Below are 6,784 nucleotides of genomic sequence, written 5' to 3' on the forward strand. Positions count from 1 at the left end.
GTCTTTCTCTGTAAAATTTGTGTGAATATCTAGTTCAGTCATGAAACTCTAGACGGCACAGATGAACTCTAGAAGGCACAGGCGGATAGGTCCTTTACTTGCAATCTGATAGCAATCACATAACTTACAACACAGCCCCAAACTGTTTGGCCTCTGCTGATTCTGCAGCCAATGAGCTTGCTTGCTCAACATTTAAATAGTCAGGTTCAGTGTTCGCCATAAGCTGGTCCAGCAGATGTCCTGTCCTCAGAAACCCTCCACCTCCCCCAGCTCCACCTGGGATTTATGCCTATTCATCCAGCAGCAGCAGCATATCTTACATGCTCACATCAGCGTGTATGTGTATATATTAGCAGTAGCAAGTCCATTGCTCTGCAGCAGCAGCGTAGCAGAAGACAAAAGTCCGCAAAGACCAAATAGCCTACATTAACATTGTCATTTCCATTAATGCAAAAACTGTTCAGAAGGTTCCCATGATTGAATTCAGTTATTTTGTCTTGTGTACTAAATGTAGGCTATGTGAAACAGCTTATTCAGGAGAGAACAAGTCATTTTTATGATCCCTTAATTAGTAAAACATTTTAACAAATTGCAAATTTTGCAAGGTAGGCCTATATGTAAACGTATGGCCAAAACTCTTCAGACATATTGATATCTCTGTACTTGTACTCCACACACTAACAATTATGTTGAATTTATTTTAACTTGACATGAAGCACGTGGATGTGAAATAACGTAGTCGGTATTAGGAGGTCATTAGTAATTTACTAATCTTCGGACTGCACAGTTTGCGTAAGAGTTGTTGAGATATAGTGATTTTCAAGGCATAGAAGCATAATGCAATATTTGTCTTTTGCTACCATGTCTTCCTCTAACTAAGATGGCATCTAAATTGTGCCCAACAGGTCTCCATCATTAACACCACCACCACTAGAGAATTTGGGTGGTGTTACTGGAGGGGGGTTCTGTGAGGCACCGTGAATGTGCAACTGAAGAGGAGTCCCTCGTCCTTCTGCTTGGACCACAGGGGCTGGGATAATCACATTAGTGGAAGATGGGAAGTAGACAGTGGCGTGAAAGCCGGGAGAGCAATGGCACGACTAATCCCGTTACTGCTGAGAGAGAAAAGAGCGACGCTGGCTCTCTGCGGAGGCTGAGAAAAACCCTACTTTCCCAGGAGTGAGTTCACCTGTATGGTAACACACAGAAGTTGGTCTTTTGATGCCTATTACAAGGAGACAATTGGCACTTGGCACGTACCACTGCTTTTTTTCTTTTCTTAACACCATCTCGCAACATCCCACCCTCCCCATCTCCCCACAGTAAGGCGCCATTACACATTGTCAATGTATAAACAAAACAAAACTAAACCGAGGACAGGCATTCCATAAGACCCTCTTTGACTCCCCACTGGTGAAGACGTCCTCTACAGTAGGAGCTGCTGTGTGTGAATTGGATAGAGAGGGGGCAGTGCTTCCAAAAACATAGGACTAGCTTTATCTGTGATTTGTTCCTGCACCCGAGTTCAACCTTAATGCAAACTTAATACAAGAACAGGACAATAGGATGCGCTCTATGAAGCCGATGCCCTGCTGAATTCACTGGCAGATGGCCACAATCAAGGACAGTCCTCCTAGATTGACAAGGCGTTTCATGGGGCGGATGGGAGGACATGTCCCGCATCCCCACGTTCTTCCTCGAGAGAAGTGCACAGAAGCAAAGATTCCTTGCACTCCCTGGCAACGGTGGGAAAACAAAACGTCAGACCTGATCCGTCAAGTCTTTAAGCCCTCTTCTTCTGTCTGTCTCTCTCTTGTCTTTCTGGATTGTATACTGTTGTATTGGTATAGGGATTAAGCTTAAGTGGTAAAATAGTGATTTAATGAACTTTGCATGGCAGCATGCTGCACTTCAACCACCATCGCAAATGAGCAGGGCCAGTGGGAGATCGCTATGGGAACTTTTCTGAGCCATATGGAAACAGGGGCAAAGGCTTTTGAGGCTATGGGTTTTTAATTCGACTAAAAACAATTTCAAATACTTGAAAACAACAGTCCTGAGTGTGAGAAAGAATGTTCTCAGGAAAAACAACAGACAGCCCACCAGGTGCTCTGTGTGTGTGATGCAGACAGTAAACAAAACAATGTAAGAAAGGGATGCATCCGCTCACCAGACTGCTTTTCACTTTGCCATGTATTATGTTGTGCTAACCTTTCATCACAATAATGCTCAGCTTTAAATCAATTATACTGCGGATGACCGCATCATCCAATCTAAATCGTTAGATTTAGAGTCGCTTGTTTCAGTCTGTATAATTTAATTCTCCTCTGATGATCAGGATTAAAAGACATTCTTTTAAGGCATTTAATGAACAAATACTTTATTCTTTTGTTAATGTGAGAAGGACAAATAAATCCAATTTGAACAGTTGACAGGTAAAATCTGTGCTGCAATAGGTGGAACTCTATAAGACTTTCATAAAATGTCATTCCATCATATTCAGATGTACAACACCAAAAGTAAGTGAAGTATGTTACATTTCTGGAATTCTGAAAAAAATGAGCACTAATGCCATTGTGATTTGTTAACCTATCCCATTCATGAGGCCTAATGCACCCGCCAGTGGGTTTGAATCATTAAAAGATTGTAATCCCCCACTATTGTGTTCAAACAATGCTGCGTTTTAGGTTTCAAAACAGCAAGTTCTTCAATAAGGAATATCCAGAATGCATTTCCTGACCTCTTGTGTCATTTCAATTATATTTGTAGTCCTTAACTAAGAAGTGAAAGGCACAATATGTAATTTTCGCCACTAGAGGTCGCTTATTCAAAACAAAGATGTACCTTGATGACGCTGTGAATGAGTGTGGAATCATGGGAGTTGTCTTCACCTCCACAACCGATAGAAAAGTAACCCGATGGGACTCAGGCAGAAATCATATTCATGGATGAGCTAATGTATTACAGTTTTATTATACCATGGTCTGGGTGAATACTCGATTCTGATTGGCTGCAGGGTGTCCGTTAAAAAGTAATAGAGGACACCTAGTAAAGTAGTTCTGGTGAAACTGACTGTTTACCATTCGAAATTAATAAATAAATGCGCTGCCTACAACAGCTGTGAGTAACCATAGCAACAGGCAGTCAAAGTATCCGTTTACAATTTGCTCTATCAAACAAACATCTAACGTTAGTTAGATATTACACATAGCCTACTAATACAACAATGAGCGACTTCGTTATTTCTTTTAACATTTATGGAGAATATGACTACTTTGACGTTGGATGCTGTTGAAGAAAGAAAAAATGTAAATAAAACGGAGATTGTTTTATGTGTAATAAAAAAATAACTATGCCTACCTTTGTGTTTCATGAAAAAAAAAAAAAGCATTTTTGAACCTGAAGGGTTCTACAAGCTGAGCGGACTATAAATATCTCCGGTTGCTAAATAAACCGTCAGGCAAGTTATTATTTGTAAAAACTAGATTTAGCCTAATTAAAATATAAACTAATGTTTTAAAAATGTTTTATTTGGCAAGTGACCATGGTATAAGCGGGTTAATGCCCTCCGAGGTGTCCATTGTCAGGTTTTAATGGACTTCGGCGGAGGCAACCGTCCTCCACTGAGCGTCGGCCGGTTCACACCTCGCCGTCGTCCATTAAAACCTGACAATGGTCACCTCGGAGGGCATTAACCCTTACTTAACGTATGAAGCAGGTTGGGCCGAGAGTCGTGGAGCAAAACGAGGCAGCTGGAGCGAATGCTAATGTCTCTTTTCCAACGGATCTTTAATGATGCAGACGACTGTTTCCACTCTTTTCGTTGCGTATGTGGGGTAGCACAGCGCTGTTTTACATGGTTAAAACAATCATACTAAATACATTTGAGTGTGTTGAAAGTTGTTATAGTGTTACTCTGTGGTGCGTTCGCTCGGTGGCTGGTATGAGACACTTGTTGCACTTTGCAGTAATCTAGATCAATATTACAATATCGTAATATTAAAAACTGGACTTGTGTTGTTAAATGACATGCAATTCGTTTAAAAAATATATTGTATGATTGAGAAAGCTCTCTCTGATTATGCTATGTTAGCCACTTGACAATAGTGTTGTCTCTGTGAGGTACAAACATGTTACTCGCGGTAAATCAAGAAAACAAGCGATATCAAAAATAAGACTAACCGTGTTGAGCTATAAAACAATGAATAGATTTCTGTCGATAAAAGTATCCAAACAGTTGCTCACTTGTCTAATAAAATGCATAATATATTAAAGTATCTTTGGTGTTTCCATGGTTATACGGAAATTGAGGGTAACACGGGTATGACGTCACTGATAGACGACGCAAGGCACAGTCCGTAACACTGGTTAAAATTGCTGATTTATCTGGATTTAAACATGGTTGGAAACATTTGGTATAATGTTAGTACACACGTCAACAAAATATGCGTTGTTCTAGTGGTTTTTGGATATTTTAATAAAAAATTTGTACATATTGTGCCTTGAAGTGAACTGAGGCAGAGTGAAAAATGAAGCCAGTCGAAACACTGAAGAGATGTTTGATTCCTAGAACAAATTATTTAAAACTTTAAAATACGGATATACCTCTCAGGATCACCTATCACCATGCCAATCACCTCTGCGCATTACGTTTCCCATAATCCTCCCTGGCCATCACCTGCACACTCTTTTCAATCAACACACCTGTCTGCCATCATCCTCATCTACCGCTCTACATAAGCCAGCACCACACGCACAGAGATGGTCGGGTCTATGACTAGGACTCCATCAAACGTATGGACTGCTTACCTGTGGTTTCCTACCTGTGTGCTGCTTTGTGGCGCTACCTCCTGATAATATCTCCTGTCTCCAGTTCTTCCAATGGTAATCTCCAAAGACCTGTAAAAGAAAGTGTAAGACTCTCATTTAATCTATTCAGCTGCAATCATCTTAAAGTGTGTGTGTGGTGCATAGACTGTAAAAACGGGCAGGTGATGAATTGCAGTTTAAGTCACTTCCGTGTTGGATTTAAGAGAGAGACCGGAAGGTTGCCGCTTGGTGTGCTGCAACTCACCTGGACTGTTTGCAATATCCTCCCCTTACTCACTGTGTGCACATTTGTTCATCAATAAACCACTTTTGTGTATCACCGTATATCTATGAGTCTGTGATTTCCTGACAGAAGACCAGACCCTAACGGATAAACAACAACCATGAGCTCCATTTCGTTCGATCCAGCCACTTTGCTTCTCTCCATAACCCAAGATGGCCGCCCGATAGAGTTCTATGTTGGAGTTCCTTCAGCTCGCCCACCAGGTACCATGGAACGATGAGACAATGAAAATGGTCTTCTGGAGTGGTTTGGATGACCTGCTGTTTCTACAAGGACCAGCAAGTGCTACCACAGGTACTCTAGCTCAATACATAGATTACGTGCTGTGGTTTGTCCTTCACTGTTGGCGAGGTTGTTGAAGACGCCAGCCCCACTCAGTCGCTGTCTCCCCAATCTACTCCAGCCCTCCTGGTACCAGCGTTTTTGTTTCGTTTTTCGTTCCAGTTTTTCGTTCCCTCAAGCCCGTTCCAGACCCAGAGTTCGGAATCAATCCCATTACGGCCAGTTAAATTTCCTTTCAGTCCTTGATTCCGTAGGAGAGTTTTCCCCAGACCGAGAATCCGCTCCAGAGAGTGAAATCCCCAAATCCGCTCCAAAAAGTGAAACCCCTGAATCCGCTCCAGTGAGGGAAATTCCAGAGCCCAATTCGGAGAGCTATTGCACCGTCCATTATGGCTCTAACCTCTATGGGCCCTATTTTAACGATCTAAAACGGAAGTGTCAAGCACAAAGCGCAAGTAACTTTGTGGGCGGATCTCGGCGCAGTTGCTCTTTAACCGGCGGGATAAATGACTCTTGCGCTCAACGCAAATCTAAAAGGGGTTGGTCTGAAATAGCTTCATTATTCATAGGTGTGGTTTGGGCGTAACGGGAAACAAACCAATAAGAGCATCATATCACATTCCCTTTAAGAGCATGATGAACAAGGTGCGCTTGTTCCATGGCGCAATATAACGGCGCATTTACCATGTGCGCTTCAGAATCGGTTCACAGCCAAGGAGATCGAGGTTCTCGTCAAGGCCGTAAAAGAAAGAGAAGTGACATTGGGGATGGGACAAACCCACCCAAATTAGCTTCGGTTAAACATGCATATAAAAATTTGTGTAAATGTGTAAGCTTTATGCCTATTTTTCCCATCGTCATGGACACAACAATGATTTCCCTCGTGTTTTAATATTTTTCCTTATAATAATGTCTCATTTGCAAAAAGTAAAATGCATCTGTGTAGATGAGAGAATCATCTACAGTGAATGCGCGTTGTTCACATTCTGTATTATGGCCAAGCATGCGCACTTAAAATAGCATCTGAATGTACGCGCAAAGCGCCACTGACTTTAGACTAGGTTTTTTCTGGTCAGTGGCGCAATTGTTTTCTGGAACTGCAAATTAGCACCAGGGATTGTTTGCGCTGGAACACGCCTCCTCTTTTGCGCTGAACCGCCCAGGGAGCCCAAGTTCATTCCCTAGTTTGCCGGCGTGCGTCTGTGGAGGGAAAAGTCCGCTTTGCACGGGTGCAAAATACGAATGATACATGCGTCGGTGTACAAAGTCAATTGCGCTGGGTGCAAAATAGGGCCCTATGTGTGTCTGGGCCACACACAGCTCCACACCAGTCCATGAGCACAGTCCAGTGATGGCTTCAGCCCATGAACCCGCTCAAGAGTCCACTCC

This window comes from Rhinichthys klamathensis, unplaced genomic scaffold, assembly GCF_029890125.1.
Source record: "Rhinichthys klamathensis goyatoka isolate OS25496 unplaced genomic scaffold, OSU_Roscu_1.1 h1tg000046l_1, whole genome shotgun sequence".
Lineage (NCBI taxonomy): Eukaryota > Metazoa > Chordata > Actinopteri > Cypriniformes > Leuciscidae > Rhinichthys > Rhinichthys klamathensis.